The sequence below is a fragment of the Chlorocebus sabaeus genome, chromosome 25 (assembly GCF_047675955.1).
Source record: "Chlorocebus sabaeus isolate Y175 chromosome 25, mChlSab1.0.hap1, whole genome shotgun sequence".
Lineage (NCBI taxonomy): Eukaryota > Metazoa > Chordata > Mammalia > Primates > Cercopithecidae > Chlorocebus > Chlorocebus sabaeus.
In genome coordinates, this window is record NC_132928.1 from 58,186,583 (window position 1) to 58,210,556 (window position 23,974).

A 23,974-nucleotide genomic window follows, 5' to 3' on the forward strand; every position below is an offset into this window, starting at 1 on the left:
ACAGTACTCCCAAGTTTGTGCAGTTATGATTCTCTTCAATGTCCAGTAGGACATCTAGGGAGTCGGGAGTGGTAGAAAGCACAAAAGCAGCTGGACTGAATCAGAGATTACAGTTGCACCAGTAATTAGTAAACTAGTAAAGAAAAGCAAGGTGGATGAAGATACTGCCAGAATTTCTGGAGTAATGTTTTACTGAAGTCTAATCCAGATAGTGAAAGAAAATGGTTTGAATGCCTACGTTTCCTCCAAATTTCATGTTGAAACTTAACCCCCAATGCCACACTATTAAGAGGTGGGGTCTTTAGGAGGTGATTAGGCCATGTGGGCTCTGCCCTCATGGATGTGATGTATGCCTTATGAAAGGGCTGGAGGGGAACCAGCTATGCACTTCTGTCACCTGAGGGCATAACAAGGTGCCATCTTGGAGGCCGAGATCCTGCCTGTCGGTACCTTGATCTTGGACTTTCCAGCCTCCAGTACCAACAGAAATTAATTTCTGTTATTTATAAGTTAACCAGTCCCAGGCATTTTGTTACAGCAGCATGAATGGACTAAGAGAGGAAGTCAGAAAATAATGAGGAGGAGAGCAGAAAGGACTGGTGATTTCAGTAAGGCTGACTAAAAGCTCTAGCAATAAAATAGTAATTATTGGCAGGGCATAGTGGCTCACGCCTGTAATTCCAGAACTTTTGGAAGCAGAGGCAGAAAGATGGCTTGAGCTCAGGAGTTCATGACCAGCTTGGGCAACACAGCAAGACTTTGTCTTTTCTTAAAAAAGAAAAAAAAAAGATAAAGAAAAAAGAAAAATTAGCCGGGTATGGTGGCTCCTGCCTGTAGTCCCAGCTACTCAGCAGGCCAAAATGGGAGGATCACTGGAGCCTAGGAGGTTGAGGCTACATTGAGCCATGATTATGCCACTGCACTCCAGCCTGGGTGACAGAGGGAGACCTTGTATCCCCCCACAGCCCCACCAAAATCTGAGCTCTAAAGACACAGTATAACATAAAAATACCAGATTAGGGCCAGGTGCAGTGGCTTACACCTTTAACCCCAGCACTTTGAAAGGCGAAGGTGGGAGGATCACTTGAGTCCAGGAGTTCAACTCCAACCTGGGCAACAGGTGGCCTCATCTCCACAAAAAATAAGTTAGCCAGGCCTGGTGGCACATGCCTGTAGTCCCAGATGCTCAGGAAACTGAGGCAGAAGGCTTGAGACTAGGAGGTTGAGGCCACAGTGAGCCATGACTGTGCCAGTGTATTACTGCCTCGGCAACAGGGTAAGACTCTGTCTCAAAATAAATAAATAAAAATAAAAATAAATACCAGATTAGGACTAACAAAGGCTTAAAACCTAAATCACTGAATATTACCAATGAAGAAGCAATCTTAGCGAAGTAAAGTAATTTGCTCAAAACACACAGAGCTGGAAAGTGGTAGAGTCAAGATTAAATCCAGGCTGACTTCAAAGCCAGTGCCCAACACAATCTCATTATTTAAAAAATCAGGATTGAACGTTCATTTAAAGAAATTAACAAACCGGATGTGGTGGCTCATGCCTGTAATCCCAGCACTTTGAGAGGCTGAGGTGGGCGGATCACGAGGTCAGAAGATCAAGACCATTCTGGCTAACATGATGAAACCCTGTCTCTATTAAAAATACAAAAAAAATTAGCCGGGCGTGGTGGCGGGTGCCTGTAGTCCCAGCTACTCGGGAGGCTGAGGCAGGAGAATGACGTGAATCTGGGAGGCAAAGGTTGCAGTGAGCCGATATTGAGCCACTGCACTCCAGCCTGGGTGAGTGAGAATACGTCTCAAAAAAAAAAAAAATTAACAAACTGAAATATAAAACAATAAAAGTCACTTAAGAGACCCTAAATGATTCATGTTTTCATTATCAAACGTACTGCATTACAATACAGAATAAGATACCAAAGATAAAACACAATAGCAACAAAACACAGCAACATCTCTATTAACAAATGTATTGGTGGGGCATGGTGGCTCATGCTTGTAATCCCAGCATTCTGGGAGGCAGAGTTGGGAGAATGGCTTGAGCACTGGAGTTTGAGACCAGCCTGAGCAACATGGAGAGACCTTGCTTCTATCAGAAAAACAGCCAGGTGTGGTGGCACATGCCTGTGGTCCCAGCTACTCAGGAGATTGAAGCAGGAGGATCGCTTGAGCCTGGGAGGTTGAGGCTACAGTGAGCCAATGATTGCACCACTGCACTCTAGCCTGGGTAACAGAGTGAGACCTTGTCAAAACAAAACAACACACACACACACACACACACACATACACAGACACACACGCTCCAAATGTATCGATTTGTTGCTAGAAATGTCATTTTGTAGTACAAGTAATAAGAGCTTGTGAAATAAATTTAATTACGGTTTCTGGTGATGACAGGGTTTAGACAGCAGACATTAAAAACCAAGCACACAGGGTGTGTGTGTGTGCCTACGTGCATACTATATAGAAAATAATAAGGTAAATATGGTAAAATATTAACAAGTGGGGAATCTGAATGAAGGAATATGGGAATCCTTTGTATTATTTTTGTAACTTGTAAAAAACAAAACAATCAGGCCAGCTGTGGTGGCTCACGTCTGTAATCCTAGCACTCTGGGAGGCCAAGGCAGGTGGATCACTTGAGGTCAGGACTTCAGGACCAGCCTGGCCAACATGGCAAAATCCAATCTCTACTAAAAATACAAAAATTAGCTGGGGGTGGTGGCATACACCTGTAGTCTCAGCTACTAGGGAGGCTGAGGCAGAAGAATCGCTTGCACCTGGGAGGCAGGGAGGGACCCTGCAAAAAAAAAAAAACAAAAAAAACCAAAAAAAACAAAAGGCATAAGAACCAATGCTCTATAAATCATAAACGGGGCAGGGGTGCTGATGGACTGATGGGTGCCCCCTGACATTCATATGTTGAAGCCCTAAATCCCCTGGGCTGATATTTGGAGATGGGGCCTTGGGGAGGTAATTAGATTTAGATGAGGTTGTGTGGGCCATGAGGTATCTCTAATAAAAAGAGATACCAGAGCTTGCTCTCTTCTCCATTAGAGAATACAGTCAGAAGGTGGCTGTGTGCAACCTAGGAAGAGCCCTCACCAGAACTACCTGTCAGAAATATTATAAAGATAATTCTTGCTTTGAGTAAGAAGTTGAATTGGCCACTTATAAGGTCTCTTCCATTTCTAGTAGTTAAAATGAACTAGCAATTCTAAGGTCAAATATTTTAAGAGTACATTTGCCACTATAATAGTAAAGCTAAGAATACCACCATATGTTGAATTCTTTTACTACAAATAGCAGTTCAGCAAAAACATCCAAAATGGTCATTTTTAAAAAAACAAAGTGTAATATAAATAAATCTGCTGGAGTTCTAATTAGGATAGTGGAAGGGCTCAGACTGTTCCTGGAACCTGAAACATGTGAATTAAGTTTCCGGAGCAGGATAAAGCCTTAACAATCAGAACAGAAATGTAGCTATCAAATTTTCTGTACTAAAAACTGCTGTCCTTAAAAATTACAGCTGTCTGTCTACCGATTACTTAATGAGGTGATTGCCAGGGCATTCTTTTTAACAACTTACGTATTTTAAAATTGTTAAAATTACACAACTGTTTCTCTTAAAACTGTTTTTGTTTAAATTCTAGCTCTAATATTTAGTAGCTAGGTGACCCACCGGTAAATTAATCTCAACAAATTTTTACTTCCTTACCTGGGTGGGCTATAATATCTACTCCAACACTATTACCAGATTTAATTAACAAAGTGTGTATAAAGCTCTTAGAATACTGTAAAGCCCATAACAAAAGCTTATTTAGTGGTAATCAATATTTGCAAAACTAATATATTAAAAAGAAAAACCCAAGCATAGATCATTTCTTCTCTTTTTTTTGAGACAGAGTCTTCCTCTGTTGCCCAGACTACAGTGCAGTGGCAGGTTCTCTGCCTCCCAGGTTCAAGCAATTCTCCCGCCTCGGCCTCCTGAGTAGCTGGGGTTACAGACGCCTGCCACCAACTGGCTAATTTTTGTATTTTTAGTAGAGATGGGGTTTTACCACGTTGGCCAGGCTGGTCCCAAATTCCTGACCTCAAGTAATCCACACACCTTGGCCTCCCAAAGTGCTGGGATTACAGGGTGAGCCATCGCTTCAGGCCCAAAGCACAGATAGTTTCTTAGTCAACCTTTATGTATTATTTTTCTTTTCAAGAGTTTTACTCTATCACCCATGCTGGAGTGCAGCAGTGCCATCACTGCAACCCTGAATTTGAGCTCAAGTGACCCTCCTACCTCACCCTCCTGAGGAGCTAGGACTACAGGCACATGCCACCCCACCCAATTAACTGAACTTTATTTTTTGCAAGGCCAAAGTATGTTGAATGTTATGGGATTGAAAGAGAAGTATTTGCTCCAAGATGCTCATCTAGCATCATGAATTACAGTTAATCTTTCGGATGACCAAAGGGTTGCCTTTAAAAGTTAGAATATTAATTTTAAATTTATTAACTGTAGAGAATTGGTTAACATCCCTCCATATCATTGGCTCTCTTTTTCTACCACGGAAATGTCCAATCTTAAAACAAGTAAACCTATTTCCTTCCTTCTTTCTCTCCCTCCTTCCCTTATTATTTTATTTTATTTTATTTTTTTAAATTCCCCGGCCAGGCACGGGGGCTCATGCCTGTAATCCCAGCACTTTGGGATAGCGAAGCAGGTGGATCATTTGAGGTCAGAAGTTCGGGACCAGCCTGGCCAACACGGTGAAACCCTATCTCTACTAAAAATACAAAAAGTAGCCAGGCATGCTCGTACACACCTGTAATCCCAGCTACTCAGGAGGCTGAGGCAGGAGAATTGCTAAAACCCAGGAGGCAGAGCTTGCAGTGAGCCGAGATTGCGCCACTGCACCCCAGCCTGGGTGACAGAGAGAGACTCTGTCTTAAAATAAATAAATAAATAAATAAAAATGTCCCTACCCCCTTGCTTTTACTAAGAAACAGGGTCACCTTAAATGTTGTCCAGGCTGGAGTGCAGTGGCTATCCCACTATTGCTCAGCATGGGAGTTTTAACCTGCTCAGTTGCCAACCTGGCCCAGTTCACCCCTCCTCAGGCAACCTGTTAGTCCCCTACTCCCAGGACACCCTATTGATGCTGAATTTAGTGCAGACACTCAATCCATATGTAACACATAGTGTGCTACCCTCCAAAACTCCCGGGCTCAAGAGATCCTTCCACCTCAGCCTTCCAAGTAGCTGAGCCTACAGGCACATGCCACCACACCCAACTCCTTTTTCTTTCTCCTACTTTCATTCTTTCTATGTTCAAGTTTGTCATAAATATTAACAGTATAATCAAAATATTTTTTCTTTCTGATCAGAAAACAAATCAATCAGCATGCATAGGCCATTCTTGGCTTTTTCCATCCCCCTTTAATAGTTATTGCTTCAAGAGAATTTCCCTGTCTCCCAAATGCCAGAAGACTCTAGTTCTACAGTTGGGAGATGTTTTATCTTTCCACATTCTGTATCCTAGTTGTGGTGGGGACTACAAAAATCCGTATGTACTAAAACTTATAGAACTGTACACCACAAATCAAATTTCTAAATATAAACTTAAAATTCACCTGTCTAAAGCCTCCTTTGTTTTCAATGTCCTCTTTCTGGTTTCAAAATAAAATTCCTCTGTTCCATTTTCCTAACCTTCAGAAGTAACTGTGTACCTTCCCTATTGTGCTTCTTCAATTAAGAGCCATAAAATTTATATAGCTTTAATTGTAAAACCTAACATTAAAAAGTTACTTATATATCAAACTACTTGCCACATGACCAAAAATCTAAATTTTAAACTCCCAAATTACAAAGTTTTTGGGTAAGATTAAATTGTGTTAAGTATTGTTTTACTCTTATCGTTCCTCTTTGAAATTTGATAAACTATGATATTTAATACAGTTTCTTGGTTAATAAAAATATTTAATAAACTACAATACACATTTTTAAAGCACACTGGGTAAACTAGAATTCTGTGCTTGCCCAACCACCTAACCCATCTTAGCAAAATGTTCAAAGTTTCTTGTTCCTTAGTGACCATTTCTCCAATTTCCCAATTGTTTTTTATGTTGTTCTAAATGTATCCTTAATATGTCTCCTTAAGAAGTCTTTCAGAGCATCCATTGGTCTCCACAGGGCCTTTATGTAACTAGGAAAAATACATCCTTCTGGGGAAATACAGAAACTTTTGGCAAGGAGCCGACGCCTTGGAGAGAGGAGAAGTGGAGGCACAGTTTCCTCTGGGAGGCCTAAGCTAGGGCACCGGACTCTGTAAGCAGAACACAGGCTGACTTGTTGCTTCCTTCAGTCCAGCGTCTTTGGGCAGTACACAAGCTGCACAACCATATATAGCAGCCCTGTACCTTCAGATTGTTCACTGGCAAACAGGGAAGAAAAAATGAATTATTAACTTGGATACCCATTCTCCAACCACATACATGCATCCATCTCTTATCCTTCAGACTCAAGATTTATTCAGAAGGGATCTTCCAACCTCATAGGGAACCTATCCTCCCTTTATTTTTAGTTTTCCCTTTTCATGGTTCTCTTTTCTGCTTTAAATATGGTCAAGACTCATGTCTTGATATTGTGTAATATTAAAGAATATTAAATTCAGAAGATATATAGAAATACAGTACAGTCTTCTGAGATAGAGGAAATGGATATTATCCTTATATCATAAATCAACATATTTAAAACTTAAGCCAGGTTAACTTGCCCCAAAATTAACAGCTGGCACAAAGTGACAAAAAGGACTAAACCTAGGTTTAAAACAATTGTTTAAAACAATTAGTCCAGAGTCCACTTTCAGTATTCAATATATCTAAAAATCAAGAGATTTTGCCTCCTACCCCTTTAACCTTTCACCTTTGTAACTTGACCTAGATTATTTTAAGGTCACCAAGGATCTCACAGCCAAATCCAAAGACTACGTGTCACATATTTTTCTGAACTCTGCTACATTTAGCTCTAATAATCCTGTTTTTAGATTATTCTCTTCTGCCCCGATTTCTATAGTGGCTTCCTTAGTTTGTCTTGTTTTTCCCTTGCCACAGACTGTCCTAGACATCCTATTACATTTCTCTATCGAAATAAACCTACTCCTTTGCAGTTTATCATGAAAGTGGTTGTCTCAAGTATGTAGTTAAGACTCTAACTCATATCTCTATTGCTGTAATGCTGCCATTTCCTATTTTATCAATCTATTCCATTCTAGGCTTTTGACCTTCATTAACTGTAACTGTGGCCTCATCCTATCCAGTATTCATTTCTTATAGCAGTAATGTCCCAAAGGGTGGAATACAAAGACTGGTAGTATATTGGATGATTTTAAGTGATCCATAGAAAATTATGTAAAATCATGTTTATTTTAAAATACATTGGGGGCATGCTAACGCCAAATAATCATAAAAATTTTCTTTTAAACAGCCAGATGCGGGGGATCATGCCTGTAATCCCAGCACTTTGGGAGGCCGAGGTGGGCGGATCATGAGGTCAGGAATTCGAGACAAGCCCGACAACATGGTGAAACCCCATCTCTACTAAAAATACAAAAATTAGCCAGCCATGGTGGCGGGCGCCTGTAATCCCAGCTATTCAGGAAGCTGAGGTAGGAGAATCACTTGAAACCAGAAGGGAGAGGTTGCGGTGAGCCAAGACAGCGTCACTGCACTCCAGCCTGGGCAACAGAGTGAGACTCCATCTAAAAAAGAAAAAAAAATTTCTTTTAAATTCATTCAATTAAAAGACAGCGAATTGAGTTGAAGAAAAATATTAAGTAACAGGCAGGTGGTTTGAGACAAAGCAGAAATTGTGAATGGTTTAAGTTTGGAAAATACTGGCCACTAGGAAACCCATATAGTTGAGTTAGGCACTCAGGCTCTGGATCAATAATTCAAATGCCATTTCTACCACTTAGAAGCTAAGTAACTTTGAGCAAATTACTTAAATCTCTTCCTTTTAGGCTTTCTGCAGTATGGATTTAAATAGATCATTCACAAAATAGTTTAGTACATGGCATAGTAAGTGCTCAAGAAATAATAATCACAATTATTCTTGATTTTTCTTAGCCATCACTGTTTCACTTATAATCAACTAGGCACTCAATCTGTACTATCAGTAATTTTCTGCACCAAATTTCCCTTACCTTCTTAATACACCTTTTTAATCTTCTAGCATGAATCCAAAGATTACAAGATAACTTTTAACATTAATCCTCAAGGCTGTGAACACCTTGGGAGTGGACCAAATGCCATATTGCTCCGATTCACTGGGCCTTACAAAATTAAAAGAATATTTAATCTTTGTTGAATAAGCTAAAAATTTTAAAAATCAGATGTAAATAAATCTCACAATGCATGCTATTTAACACAAACTCTTTGAAGGTTACCTGTGATACTATTCTTAGAGGTAAAGGAAAAAAACCTGACAGCATTTCCTTTTGCTCCAATAAGATATTTATCAGTTAATCTTGTGGGTCTATTCTTTTGTGTTTCTGACCCTCATTCATTCAATAACATATAAACTCTAGGTATACGCCAACCACCATACAAGGTGATGAGGACATGGAAACAGTCTAGTAGAGGAAAACAAACTAATATCAGAACACAGAAAATAGAAAAATTACTAGGTACTATGTATTGCTATGTAGTATGCTACATACATAATATCCAGTAGTTTTTTTAATACCAGACGTGCTCCACAAATGATATCCCATCTTCCCTTAATGTTGAGGACACAGCAGCACTACACGGGGTGAGCATATCACACTGACTATACTTCACGTAATAACTTCATTGCAATCTTTTGTTCAGACTCTTAGATATCAGCCAATCATGTCTGCCAATCAGACAAAAATTTCCTGTTGAAACTAAGTAACAGCCCTTGTTTGACTGGATTTGCTGGCATGTAGTCACAGGCCCCAAAACATGCTTTCTGATAACTTGGAGGAAAATAAGGACTAGAAGTGTAACTGGCAATGCTGGGAGCAATGGTAGGCACTTCTAGTCCCAGCTACTTGAGAGGTTGAGGCAGGAGAATCTCTTGAGCCCAGGAGTTAGAGGTCAGCCAGGGCAACAGAGTTAGGTCTGTCTCTTAAATAGAAAATTTACTAAAGTTACCCTCTCTCTATAGAACGCATTTATCCACAAAGGTGTTCTGGCTGATGCATCAATGAGATTAGCCAGGAATTTAAAATGTTGTGACTCAGAAAACTAACATAGTAACTCTCAGACTTGTAAGCAACAATTAACATAGACTGAGATAAGCTTTCATTGTGTTGTCCTATTCATAAGGTGACAAAATCACGCTTTACCGAAGTAAAAGTATGTCATAACTCAGATACAACTTTTGTATCTCCTTCGTGGTAAGAATACAATTCTGTACTAACTTATGTAACATTTCACCAATCATCAATCCTTGTCGTTTACAAATATGACATAAATAGCATCCAAAACACAAGTTACCTGATTTAACAAACTGAAGCAGCGTTCAGGGGTGACACTTGGAGGGAGACAGGGATATAATATAATCTCCAAAGACATTTTATCAGTAAAGAGTGTGGAGTGGGCGTAAGAAGAAGACAGGGGACTGGAATGAGCCAGAACTTCTGCATTTTCAGCTATGAACAAGATACTCATCCCAAGGATATTTACTGTAGAGCATAAAGAAATTGCTAAGAAGCAAAATCCTGCATATAAATAGATATATTAGGGATAAGGGGAGGTGAAATTTTCTTAAGTACCTAAAGAAATATACACATCACCCTGAGAATATACAGATTATTTATTGCTTGGAAGAGAGTATTTTCTTCTACCAATATCCTACCATTCTCCCCCCGTTATTAGTTGACCTTTTACGATGTACTAAGCATAGTACGAAGTCCTTTACATATATTATCCATTATCTTTTTTTACTCCTATAATAAGCCTTTGAGGAAAGTCCTATTATCATCACCATTTTACAGATGAGGGAGTATTCTACCAATAATATGTCAGATGCTCAAATTTAGAAATTGTATCTATGACATGGTAGAGTTAGTTTTAAGTTATCTCTAAGCACTCAAATAGAAAAGGACGCAAAAACATTAGCCTCTACCCCACCTCCAAAGTGGATATAATCCATTTTTACAACTTGCAACACTTTAACCTTAGCATGCAATCATGTTCATAAACTAGTCAAGCTAAAGAAAAACTACCAGTTAATAATGCTTTATCTTATTTAGTTACTACAGTTTACAATTTACAAGGCAGGTTGAAGGTATAGAGCATCCCCTTTGGGTTCAGACAGTATGGAATTGAACCTACACAATACTACCAATAACCACTAAGTGACCTTGGTCAGACTACTCAGATTTCATTTCCTCATCTGTAAAATGGGGATGATCAGAATTACCATTTCCCTCAAAGGTCTGTTGTGGGGATTAAAAAAAAATATGTATGAAAAGGGCTTATTACTGTGCTCAGTGTATAGCAAAGGGTCACCTAATGGAGAACAGCCACACACAAGCTAAGCAGAGCAAACGAAATCACTTAAAAAGGCTATATTCTGAAAATCCATTTACAGAAAAGGAGAGAAATACTATTTGACTACATGCTAAAGACAAAATTCAAATTCAGTCTATTCCTAATTTTTTAGGGGATCAATGCATTTGGGGTGAGCCAGAAAAGATGCTGCAGTGCATCTGTGACACACACCTAAAAATGGCTCCAGTCAAAGCAGCATCTTAATTACCAATATGGGAGGTGAAATCTAGTTTTGAAAAATGCTGGGGTTAGGCTTGGTAGGTGCTTAATATCACCGTATTTTTATTTGCAGGAGTAAGCTATTAAGTACTCAGCAATCAAAAATCCTCCGATTCTTCTGGTGCATTCCAAATGAAAATCTTACAGCAGAGCCGCCTACTGTACAATTCTAAGTACTCTAACGAGGTATGCATATGAACCCAGGCTGAAGACCAGCCAATGCGGAAATCCGGGTAGCTTTATAAGCCAGCAAAGATCAGGCATGTCAGACCCTCAAAAGATCCCAAATAATGTCAAAACACACATACATCCCTTTAAATTAGAGTTATTCATCTCATGCAAAGGAAGGAAGCCTCTATCAACGTCTCCATTGGCCCCATGCCCTTTTCTTCAGTCCTAAAACGGGGCCTTTACCCTAACACCACCAATACCAACGCTATCTCAAAGACAGGGAGCTACCGAGATTTACCACGCAAGTTAGAGGATGGAGCGGCCTAGAGTGTGAAAAGACTACCCAAATCCTCCTCTGGAGTTGGGCAGCACTTCCCTAGCGGAAGTAGGGTTGGTCTTGATTCCCCGAAGAGCCTCTCATCTCATCAGGTCTTTAATCCAGACCCTCCTATACATTGCTCATTCCAAGTCCCACCCTCACTACACAGGAAGAGATAGAGAGTGAAGGCCCCGGCTGAGTCCTTCAGTTGTTTGGGGGAACACATACCCCACACTAAAAAAAAAAAAAAAAAAAAAAAGACTTGCACGTCCGCCAGTCCAGGAAGACGGAAAACCCCTTCGCTTACCCGGCAACATGCGTAATCCCCTCGCAGGGCCAGGACTGGGGTCTGGGTGGTAGCAAGACAGACCGGTCCAGAACTCCCGCTGCAGACCACATGGGGCGGGTCTGACTCCGGTTTCCCGCTCCCCAAGCTGGAGGCCGACTTCCCCAGACACAGAGATGATGGTAACCAAAGAGAAGGGAGATGCCCGGACCCAAGGCCCTCTCCACGCTGCCCCCTAGCCTCCGGGCGCCAAGGTCTGGGTGTGCTCCCACGCCCCAGGCCGCACGCTGGCCGTTCCCGACGGGGCCCTCTTTGATCGCGGCCCCCACACCCTCGCTTTCCTTACCGGTCAGGGTGAGTGTCAAGTTTGCGCACTTCTAGGGTCTCCGCCGATCTCTGATCGAAAGAAGGGGGAGGGAAAGCTGGGGTTAAAGGGGTGGCCGGAAGGGCCACCGGACTGGAAAAGCCGAAGCTGCGGATGGACAAACCGCCAAAGCACTTTCGCAGCTTCCCGAGAGGGAGCGAGCGAGCGAGAAAAAGAAGCAAGATGGCGGCTAGCCAGCCCCTACGTACTACGTCATGACGCTAAGTACGTAGGGCAAATCTCCGCAAGACCACACTCCTGCGCAGAGACGGCCGCATCACGTGAGGCCTCCGTGGCGACCTGACCCCGGCAGAGGGTGCTGGCGCTTCCTGCTGGACGGAGGGAGTTTCTGCAATCAGAATTATCTTTTTCAGGACAAAGCTTGGACCTGAGACCTTTCCAAGAAGTCTTAAATTGAGCACATTTACAAGATGGTAATAAGCCTCAGTTAAATGAGCACTCTTATGTCTGGTGGGTGGATGTGTAAATGGTTGAATCAGCAGTTTGCCAGTATGTTCTCAGTGAATTTGGGGGCAAGCTGAGAAGTCTTGGTGTATTGGAAAGTTATAACAGAGAGTGAAAGTAAAACTAGTGTGAGGAACAGAGTAACATGGGCTACTGAGAGCACTTTTTAAGTTCCTGATTATGGATGTGAAATAAGCCATTCAGTTTATTTATATGATCTCTGCAGCACAGTGTTCAGCTCCGTTGAATAGTAAAGTTCACCCATGCTGGCTTTTACCACAAGTGTAACATAGGCAGATGAGTGTATCTGGAAGTGGGAGACTATAATGATGATAATATTATGTCAGAACAGGTGGTGAATGTTTAGTAAATGGTATCTTTTGTCCTCTTTGTGAACTACCTATGACTTATTTAAAAATTCAAGGATTTCTTACCACTTCTGGTCTGAACGATCTTCCCCGCCAGTAGCTGGTGTATGTCCGTGGAATTATCACTGTAGCATTTATTTCATTCATTATTAAAATAAATGAAATAATAAACAGAGGTAAATTATGAACACCTCCCTCCCCACTGATTTAATTTGAAGTGGAAAAGTCTGGGCTTGCTTGGTGGCTCATGCCTGTAATACTAATACTTTGGTAGGTCAAGGCAAAAGGATTGCTTGAGACCAGGAGTTCAAGACCAATCTGGGCAACATGGTGAGACCCTACCTCTGCAAAAAAAATTAAAAAGTAAAAAAGCTAGCTAGGCATAGTAGCACATGCTTGTAGTCCTAGCTACTTGGACTTGGGAGGCTGAGGCAAAAGGATCACTTGAGCACAGGAGGTTGAAGCTGCAGTGAGACTTTCAAAAAAATTAAAAAGAAGAAAAGAAAAAGTTGTTCTTATTGATATAGGGTCATTGCCAGGGGAAAGCCCACTGATCATCCACAAGAGGACAAGGAAGCATTACTTTAGTGAATTTCTACAGTCTTCTAGGATCTGGTCTACAGTGTCCTGGTCACAAAAAACATCTATCTTTGTTTTTTGAGGCAGGGTCTCACTTTGCTACGAAGGCTGGAGTGTAATGGCACGATCACAGCTCACCGAAGCCTCAACCTCCCAGGCTCAAGCAATCCTTCTGTCTCAGCCTCCCAAGTAGTTGGGACTACAGGTGCTTGCCACCACACCTGGCGTTTTTTTTTTTTTTGTTTTTTTTTTGTTTTTTTTTTCTCCCCAGTAGAGCCTTGGTCTTGCTATGTTGATTGGGTTGGTTTCGAACTCCTGAGCTCAAGCAAGCCTCCCGCATTGGCCTCCCAAAGTGCTGGAATTACAGGCATGAGCCACCACGCCCAGCCAAAACATCTGTCTTGAGCAATGGAGAACCACTTCAGCAATCAGATGAAGTTAAATTAACCAAGGTCATAAGACTGACATGTATTAAGTTATTAATTTCCAAGAGCTTTAATTTATATGCCTGAACACTCACAACTGCAAAGCCAATACTTTTTTTTCTTTCTTTTTTTTTTTACTTTTTGCCAGAAAGAGAATGTCTCCAGTGTTACAGCATGGACCCAAGGTGTTGTCTTTTCTTGAGTACATTTTCTCATTCCTTCCCCTCCCCTCCTCTCCCCTCCCCTCCCCTCCCCTCCCTTCCCTTCCTCTCCCTCCCCCGCTTCCTTCTTTCCTTGCCTGCCTGCCTGCCTTCTTTCCTTCTCTTTCTCTCTCTTTCTTTCTTCTGTCTTTCTTCTTTCTTTCTTTCTTTCTTTCTTTCTTTCCTTCCTTCCTTCCTTCCTTCCTTCCTTCCTTCCTTCCTTCCTTCCTTCCTTCCTTCCTTCCTTCCTTCCTTCCTTCCTTCCTTCTCTTTCTCTCTTTCTCTCTTTCTTTCTTTTTTTTTTTGAGATGGAGTCTCACTCTGTTGCCCAGGTGGCATGATCTTGGCTCACTGCAACCTTCACCTCCGAGGTTCAAGTGATTCTCTTGCCTCAGCCTCCCGAGTAGTTGGGATTACACAAAGGCGCCCCCACGCCAGGCTAATTTTTGTATTTTTAGTAGAGACAGGGTTTCACCATGTTGGCCAGGCTGGTCTTAAACTCCTGACCGCATGTGATTCGCCTGCCTCAGCCTCCCAAAGTGCTGGGATTACAGGTGTGAGCCACTGTATCTGGCCCCTCTGAGTGCATTTTCTGTGTAGCCAAACCTATTCAGGAAACCAAGGTATTATCAGAAGGTTGCTTGATGAACACCTATTCTGAACAAGTGGAGTTATATGTATAGACTTTTCTTGATTCATCTATCTTCACAACAGGACAATTTTGTTCTGAAAATAGAAGTTCTCAATTTCCAATGGCTGCACTGATCTCCAATATGGTGGGGACATCCTGCTGAGCTGTTGATTTGTACTCTTTCTCTCGTTAGCAGCACTTGGATGGCCACTGGCCCTAAAGTGCCCCTGTATGTGACTTTCTCTGTTTCCATGGCTACCCAAACCGCTTAGCAATATTATTTCAAGAAAAATCAAGTTACAGTTAAATCAAACCAGTGTGTGTTTTAAAGGTGGCTTTGCTTATTTCTGCTCCTAGCTATGTATGTGATCTTAAAGTTTAACTTTTAGAGAGCAGTCTTACTGCCTTTGTTTCCAATTTATTGGGGAAAATGTGACTGAAGTCTCCTTGTACTGGTACAATATCCAAAGCCAACTAATACTCTTTTATAGTTTACTTTGACTTGGATTATTTGCACTTCTCTTGACACTCCACCATTGTAGACAAATTTGTTAAAAATGTCTTCATGACAGATAGAATGAAAACTTCTCATTTAATTTACAACGCTTCTATTTAAACAATCATTTTAGGGTAACATTATCAAATTTCCAATTGGTGGTGTGGAATCAGGCAAACTAGTTTCTTACTGAAAACGAATTCACTCTCCAAACAGTATGACCTATTTTCTTTGTGATTGCCCGGCCTTATTTGCTAATTATTTTATTGAGTTTCTACCCTTCTCATTGTGATTGATTCCATAATCCTGTAGGCACTGAAATTTTATGGTAGTTGAAAACAAAATGATCATAAAAGTATCATACTTTATTAGTAGTAATTTTCCTTTTTTCTCTCTTCTTTGTTTAAAATTTTTAAATTTTCACATCGGATGGGGAATGGACCACGTCATAACAAGGTTTGAGGGTGGCACATCTCATATATGCATGTGAACACCGAATCATCACACTTATGAACTACAAAAGGATCAGCAGTGTGTTTCTTAAGTGTTTAGGTGCATTTGACAATTTTGTTTTCTTTTTATCAATGATCCAGCAAATCATATTTAGTTAAAAACTGTGAAACATGATAAGCCTGGTGTAAGGAAAACCAGAATACCCAAATACTGCATGAAAATGTAATCTCAGTTTATAAACATCAACAGATGTTGTACATTTGCTAATAAAGATAAGAAAAATATTGCTAGTGCTTCAACAAATCACCTTTGGGGGGTCCGGAAAAAACAAAAACTAAGAAAAAAATGGGCCAGGCGTGGTGGCTCTCACCTGTAATCCCTGCACTTTGGGAGGCCGAGGCAGGCAGATCACCTGAGGTCAGGAGATCGAGACCATCCTGGCTAACACAGTGAGACCCCATCTCTACTAAAAATAAAAAAAATTAGCCGGGCGTGGTGGCACACGCCTGTAGTGCCAGCTACTCGGGAGGCTGAGGCAGGAGAATTGCTTAAACCTGGGAGGCGGAGGTTGCAGTGAGCTGAGATCCTGCAACTGCACACCAGCCTGGTGACAGAGCAAAACTCCATTCCCCCCGCCTCCCCCAAAAAAAGGCCTTTGGCCAACTTGTGAGGGGCTAGATATTAAATACATGATAATATTTATATTATACATTATATATAAAATTTTACATTATATATAAAAGGATAATTTTTTTCTTTTTTTTTTTGGAGACAGGGTCTCACTCTGTCACTCAGGCTGGAGTGCAGTGGCGTGATCTTGGCTCACTACAACCCCCGCCTCCCGGGTTCAAGCCATTCTCCTGCCCCAGCCTCCCGAGTAGCTGGGACTACGGGTGCATGCTGCCACACCCAGGTGATTTATTTATTTATTTATTTATTTATTTATTTATTTATTTTATTTTAGAGACGGGGTTTTACCATGTTCCCCAGGCTGGTTTCGAACTCCTGAGCTCAGGCAATCCACCCGCCTCAGCCTCCCAAAGTGCTAGGATTACAGGCATGAGCCACTGCGCCAGGCCAAATAGCATAAATATTTTATTTTATTTTATTATTTTTTTTTGAGATGGAGTCTTGCTCTTGTCACTCAGGCTGGAGTACAGTGGTGTGATCTCAGCTCACTGCAACCTCTGTCTCCTGGGTTCAAGCAATTCTCCTACCTCAGCCTCCTGAGTAGCTGGGATTACAGGTACCCACCACCACACCCAACTAATTTTTGCATTTTTAGTAGAGACAGGGTTTCACCACGTTGGCCAGGCTGATCTCGAACTCCTAAACTCAGGTGATCCACCCATCTCAGCCTCCCAAAGTGCTGGGATTACAAGCGTGAGCCACTGCACCCAGCTGATAAATATTTTAATTACCAGTCTGTTTATTGTCTTAGCAAACTCTTTTTATGATTGAATAAAGGGGACAGTTTGGCTAAAAGTTGTATTTATTTCTTATGTCATAAATTAATGAAGTCTGGATTACGTGGCATTTACTGTCCACCAAAAATTTTCCAAGAGTTTTCTTAGCTGACAGAAGAAACTAAGTTCTTACAGCTATGGATTCCAAGTCAAGAGGGTGCTGTGTTGTTAATAAGCACAGAATATCTGGAAGATTTAGTCCCTCACAGAGCTGCAGGCAGAAGGGAGGGAAAGAGGGGAGAGATGGAGAAAACAAACTTTGCTGTCTCCCATTTTTGCCTTAGGCTGTAAGTTCACCTGAGTCAGGAAATGAGTAGCGATAAAAGGCACCGATGCTAAGGGGAAGATCACAAAGGGAAAGGGGTCACAACAAAGGCAGAACAGGAAAAATTTACAAAAGGAAAATAGCCAGGTGGTAATTGAAGGTACAGAAAATTGTAATTTCTTAATTTTTTTTAGGCCAAAAAGCAAATCCTTGAGATATTACTAATGAATATGAATACAGTGCTCAATAATTATTTCAAATTATAACTCTGTCTGGGGCTTGTAGCATTTCTTAAAGTATACGAAACTTTTTATGTATCTGCTGCCCAACCAATTAGGTATATGTATAAATAAAACTATCCGATTTCAAATCTTTTATTGCTTCATAGTAATTAAGAGAAGATTGATAGTACATTTTTTGGTTACCATTGGGATTAGGTATTTTTTTTGAATAATTTTTAGGCTTGTGGTAGAAGAGAGAATTTTATATGTTACAATGTTACCAGTAGCTTGTACCTAGTTTGGTTATTTGGTTTGTTTGTTTCTCTTTCTCTTCTCTATTCTTATGTCTGCTGGGGTTAATTAAATGATTATTTCAGAAATATTTCTATGAGTTGCTGAGAGTCTCAGTGAGATAATTGCTTCAAATGGGAATTAGTGCAATACTCTGGAGATCGGACCATTGTTAACTTCATAGGGCACAGTCTTGGTAGAAGAGAGAAAGGAGAATAGTGATTGAAAGAGAATTGAGATAAGGTATCTCAAAGTATTTAACAGCCTTGGTGAATTGCAGTGAAATGAAACTCTTCATTTCAATATTCCATAAAAAACATAAAACAATATTCCCTGTTACCTATGTATTAGCCAGGTGTGTGCCCATAATCTCAGCTACTTGAGAGGCTGAGGCTGGAGGATCTCTTGAGTCCAGGCATTTGAGTCTGCAATGAGCTATGATCTTGCTACTGCTTTCCAGCCTGGACAACAGAGTGAAACTCTGTCTAAAAACAAAACAAAACAAAACAAAACAAAAGGCATGATATATCAGGCTACAGAAGACATAAAAATGAATAAAACAGTTTAAATTTCTGTTCTCAGGAGATTCTATTCAAGTGGGATGAGAGTGGGGTGAAATTATAAGTAATTATGATTAAAAGTGACAAGTCCTCCAGAGAAACAGAACCAATAGGATGTATAGGTCAACAGACTGGAGACAGGGAAGAGACCAAGTTGTAGTTTAACTCAAAAGGCTGCCATACTTAAGAATTCCTTTGCGGGAGGTCAGTCTTTGTTCTTTTAGGCCTTCACCTGATTGTATGAGGCCCACCCACATTATGGAGGTCAAAATACATCCATTTACAGTTAATATAATCACCCCCCCCCACCCCCTCCCACAAAACAAAAACACTTTTATAGGCTGGATGAAGTGGCTCATGCCTGTAATCCCAGCACTTTGGGAGGCCAAGGCAGGTGGATCAGTTGAGGTTAGGAGTTTGAGACCACACTGGCCAACATGGTGAAACCTCAGCTCTACTAAAAATACAAAACTTAGCCAGGTGTGGTGGCACGTGCCTGTAATCCCACCTACTTGAGAGGTTGACACAGGAGAATTGCTTGAACCTGGGAGGTGGTGATTGCAGTGAGCCGAGATCGGGCCACCGCACTCTACCCTGGGTGACAAAGAGAGACTCTGTCTCCAAAACAAAACAAAACAAAACACCACTTTTACGGAAACATTCAGGATAATGTTTGACCAAATATTGACATAGTAGCCCAGCCAAGTTGACAAAAAAAAACAACCATCACAGGTGATAAATTCTCTGATGAGAGAATTAAAAGTGCCATGTGAGTCCAAAGGAAGGCACCTAACCCAAATTTCCAGGGACGGTGGGGGTCAGGGAATGTAGCCATAATAGATCGGTTGCAAGTCAATATGCAGGGTTGCAGCAGAGAGATTTAATCATATGGCCATGAGGAGTTTAGGGCTTGGGTTTTTAAGGGTTTCAGAGTGGGCTGAAGTGTAGAGATAGTTGATGGGTTGAAGAGTGCAGAGTGAAGTCATGGGGCAGGAGATGAAGAAACCGTATTCTCGTGCTAACTACGCTGCTCTTTGGAGATCTTTAAACTAGTTGGTGTCAGCTGTTCTGTTTGAAATTCAGGATCTGTTTAAGCAGTATTTTTTTTTTTTTTTTTTTTTGAGATAGAGTCTCGCTCTTACTCGCTCTTATTGCCCAGGCTGGAGTGCAATGGTGAGATCCCAGCTCACTGCAACCTCTGCTTCCCAGGTTCAAGTGATTCTCGTGCCTCAGCCTCCCAAGTAGCTGGGATTACAGCCGCCCGCCACCACACCTGGCTAATTTTTGTATTTTTAGTAGAGCCGAGGTTTTACCATGTTGGCCAGGCTAGTCTCGAACTCTTGACCTCAGGTGATCCGCTCACCTTAGCCTCCCAAAGTGCTGGGACTACATGCGTGTGCAGCTGCGTCCAGCCTTAAGCGGTTCCTAAAAGCCTAATGATTCTAATGTTAGAAATCCTATCAGTAGGAAATATCGAGGTGCAAATGGTCAGTATCTAGTGTTACGTGACTTTCTCACGAGGAAGTGGGTCATAGTGCAGCCTGATTAATGCTTATAACTACATTTCTGCCCAGAATTCATCCCCAACAGTTTATAGGAATTAGATGCGCATATGAATATATGTTATGAGTGAGGGCGTGTTCTGTGTGTGTGTGTGCAGATATGACAGGAAGTGATGGGGCAAGCTGTGGGGAAAGGGAGGCAGTTAACCTGCATATAGTGAAGGGTGAAGAATGTTTCAGGCAGAGAGACCAGTGTATGGAAAGATCCCAAAAGCCAAATGGAACATGGCATGTTTGAGGATTTTAAAAAGCAGCTTGATAGCTCTGTTGTTCCTAAAGTAAAAGGGAAGAGGTGGAGGGGGTGGGGGGAAGGTGAACAAGGGGGCCAAAAAGCAAAACTTCAGAGATGATCAGAGACCAGACTGCAAAAAGTCATGTGAACTGAGTTTATATGACTGAGGGCAATAGGAGCCAATGATTAGATTTAAACTGGGATATTACATAGTCTAGATAAAATGTGTAAATTTTATTGATATCACATACGAAATACAGCTTAATGTATATTATTCCTTAGTGACTTTTTCCTTCAACCAGTATTAATTGAGTGTAAACTATGTACCAGTGATTGTGCTAGCTGCTGGAGCTATAAATGATTAGTGTTTGAAACCTTTCTTTAGCTGAAATGTGAAGAATGGTTTGCCTGGCACAGGAGCAGCTGTGTTAGGGGCTATAACGATAATCCAAGGAGTAGTGAGAGGAGGCTTGAATCCTGCAGTAGAGGTTGAGAGAAGTAGGCGGGGCTGTATTGTTTCCTCGGATTGTTTTTGCTTCCACAGAAACTCCATCATGATTCTCTTAAGAAACTAGGGATTTATTCTTGCAATGGTGTGATTTCAGAAGGCAAGCATTCTAAAACCCATTTGTGACCATTAAATGTAAAATGTATTTATTTTTGTCATCCAGGCTACAGTGCAGTGGCTGATCACAGCTCACTGTAGCTTCAACTGCCAAGGCTCATATGATTCTCCTGCCTCAGCCTCCCAAGAAGCTGGGACTACAGGTGTGTACCACCTTGCCCAGCTAATCTTTTCTTTTTTCTTTTCTTTTCTTTTCTTTCTTCCCCTCTCCCTCCCTCCCTCCCTCCTTCCTTCTTTTCTTTTTGTTTCTTTCTTTTCTTTCCTTTCTTTCTTTCTTTCTTTTTTTTTTTTTTTGTAGAGATGGGGGTCCCACTATGTTGCTTAGGCTGGTCTCAAACTCCTGGGCTCAAGGGATTCTCCTGCCTCGACCTCCCAGAGTGCTGGTATTACAGGCATGTGTCTAGCTGAAAATTTAAAATTTTATTAACAAACTAGTATAGCACTTGACTGATGGTTGTGGTTTTTTTGTTTGTTTGTTTGTTTGTTTGCGATTTTTATTTTATTTTATTTTGAGACAAGGTCTCGCTCTGTTTTCCAGACTGGAGTGCCGTAGCACGATCTTGGCTCACTGCAACCTCTACCTCCTGGTTTCAATTGATTCTCCTGCCTCAGCTTCCCAAGTAGCTAGGATTACAGGAATGCACCACCACACCCAGCTAATTTTCGTATTTTTAGTAGAGATGGGGTTTTGCCATATTGGCCAGGCTTGTTTTGAACTCCTGGCCTCAAGTGATCTTCCCGCCTTGGCCTCCCAAAGTGCTGGGATTACAGGAGTGAGCCACCACGCCTCCCTTGTATTTTTAAAATATGTAAAGTTTTTACCCATTTGAGAAATAAGGGTTCTGTGTCTCAGTGAGAGAACCACCAACGGCGGTGGACACTGAGATGTGCTGCCCGGTCCCTCTTGGGGAAGGAATGACTTATTTTAGAGTTCTTGGGAGTGCTGGGTGAGAATGGCCCTCTTTGAGACTGAGCCTTCTTTTAAGATTGCCTCAGCTAATGAGAACTGCCTTGCCCAAGGTCACAACTCTTTTCAGAGGTGTCCACCATCTAAATGACTGATTGGTGTGAGGGTACAAAGATCTGGGCCTTTTATCTCATCTGAGGACCATTCTGAAGGGACATTTCAGTTTCAGAACTCCATGTACTGTTGGCAAAGGCCTTTATTGGGACTTATCATAGATCAACTGCTCAGTCTGTCTGATTCTGCTTCTCTCTCCTCTTTTCCCCTGGTGGTCCCTAAAACATGCTAGTTAGTGTTCTGCATGCTAATTTGACTGTTACCCCAAGGAAGCCAGCCTGCAATACCATCATCTATCCAGTTTGCTCAAGCCAGAAATCAGGGAAATCCACCAGATGTCATTCTCTCCTTCATTCTGAAAATCCACTATATCTAATCAATTGCCAAGCCCTTATTTTTTTTTCCCCATTCCAGTTGCCACCATTGTAATCCAAGTCACCACCATATGTCATTTAAGTAAACTATTTTTTTTTTGAGACGGAGTCTCGCTCTGTCGCCCAGGCTGGAGTGCAGTGGCCAGATCTCAGCTCACTGCAAGCTCCGCCTCCCGGGTTCACGCCATTCTCCTGCCTCAGCCTCCTGAGTAGCTGGGACTACAGGCGCCCGCCACCTCTCCTGGCTAGTTTTTTTGTATTTTTTTAGTAGAGACAGAGTTTCACCGTTTTAGGCAGGATGGTCTCGATCTCCTGACCTTGTGATCCGCCCGTCTCGGCCTTCCAAAGTGCTGGGATTACAGGCTTTAGCCACCGCGCCCGGCCCACTTAAGTAAACTATTAAGGTCACTGCTATTTTGTTTTGCTGTCTTTACCTTTGTCTTTATCAAAGTGACTTATTTTTTCTTATAATTTTATTACGCTGAATAGATTTGTTGAGGTATATATGACATCCAGTATGCTGTGTATATTTAAAGAATACAGGTCAGCTTGGTGTGGCAGTGCATGCCTGTAGTTCCAGCTACTCAGGAGACCACGGTGGGAGGATCATTTGAGCCCAGATGTTTCAGACCAGCCTTGGCAACATAGCAAAAACCTCATCTCAATTTAAAAAAATAATAATAAATTAAAAATTAAAGTATATAAGTTGATACATGTTGACATTTTGGTGTGTCCCTTACCCATCTTTCCAGCTCCCCCTGGCAGGGTTCTCTTTTTTCCAGCCAGGCAGGACTGGACCTTAAAACCGAGTTCTGTGATGCCTTGCTTCTCATGCCTCAGGGCCTTTGCCTCTGCTCCTTCCTCTGTTTCTACTCCTCATTTTCATCTGCTTTTATCCCTGCGTTTGCATCATCTTAAATTTTCTCCAGACCTGATCATAATGAATATTTAAATGTAATATGTATTTAATATATATGTTTAAAGTAATTGCTAAGTAATGTTTATTAAGCGCTTACTTTTTGTTAGGTTTTGTGCTTTTGACATTTTATCTGGTAAGCCTCACAAAACTTAGAATTTGCATTATTTCCCTTATTTTGCAGATAATAAACTGTTCCTTCCCCTAGATCATGAAACTAAAAAGTAGAGTTGTGGCTGGGCATGGTGGCTCATGCCTGTAATCCCAGCACTTTGGGAGGCCGAGGCGGGCGGATCATGAGGTCAGGAGATCGAGACCATCCTGGCTAACACAATGAAACCCCGTCTCTACTAAAAAAGACAAAAAAATTAGCCGGGCGTGGTGGCCGGCGCCTGTAGTCCCAGCTACTCTTGGGAGGCTGAGGCAGGAGAATGGTGTGAACCCAGGAGGTGGAGCTTGCAGTGAGCCAAGATCACGCCACTGCACTCCTGCCTGGGCAACAGAGCAAGACTCCATCTCAAAAAAAAAAAAAAAAGAAAGTAGAGTTGCTGGATTTAGGATTCAGCTACTTGCTGAATCCTTAGATCTGCCAAAAACTCTCTCTTTTTGCCAAAACTCTAATCAGCCTCCTCTGAGCCCTCTGCTTGAATAAACCTCTCTGGGTTTCCCTCTCTGTCCTCATAGAATCCAGTTTGAACAAAAATCCCACTAAATCAATTTAGTGAAAAATTCCCCACCATTGGTATCTCATTACCCCCATATCTTACCACTCTAGGCTAACCTCAACAATAATCCTATGAAGTTGATTTAGCCAGAAATCCCCTTATCCTTGATGTTCCCTCTAAGTAATTTTCCAACCACTGACTCCCATCTCGCTAC

The 23,974-nt window shown here is 41.5% G+C and overlaps 1 protein-coding gene, 1 long non-coding RNA gene and 1 other non-coding gene across 13 annotated transcripts in view; 1 reads left to right on the top strand and 2 right to left on the bottom strand.

The window, feature by feature from the left end:
* PRRC2C (proline rich coiled-coil 2C) overlaps positions 1–12,147 on the bottom strand; it is a 105,573-nt gene extending 93,426 nt beyond the window's left edge. For 6 of the 11 annotated variants that reach the window (XM_037985958.2, XM_037985966.2, XM_037985965.2 and 3 more), the window contains exon 1: positions 11,928–12,125. The gene's annotated coding sequence lies outside the window, so the exon portion shown is untranslated. Of the gene's footprint in view, positions 1–11,927 lie in introns of all 11 variants that reach the window. The other 5 variants (XM_037985967.2, XM_037985960.2, XM_037985963.2 and 2 more) reach the window with 3 other exon arrangements.
* A 69-nt stretch (positions 12,148–12,216) lies between these two features.
* The window catches only part of LOC119619654 (uncharacterized), a 49,205-nt gene continuing 37,447 nt past the window's right edge, over positions 12,217–23,974 (top strand). The window contains exon 1 of the long non-coding RNA XR_005236155.2: positions 12,217–12,379. This is a non-coding gene — a long non-coding RNA (uncharacterized lncRNA). The remainder of the gene's footprint in view (positions 12,380–23,974) is intronic.
* Positions 15,533–15,635, bottom strand: LOC119619874 (small nucleolar RNA U13). The gene has a single exon (XR_005236316.1). It is a non-coding gene; the product is annotated as a small nucleolar RNA U13 (small nucleolar RNA).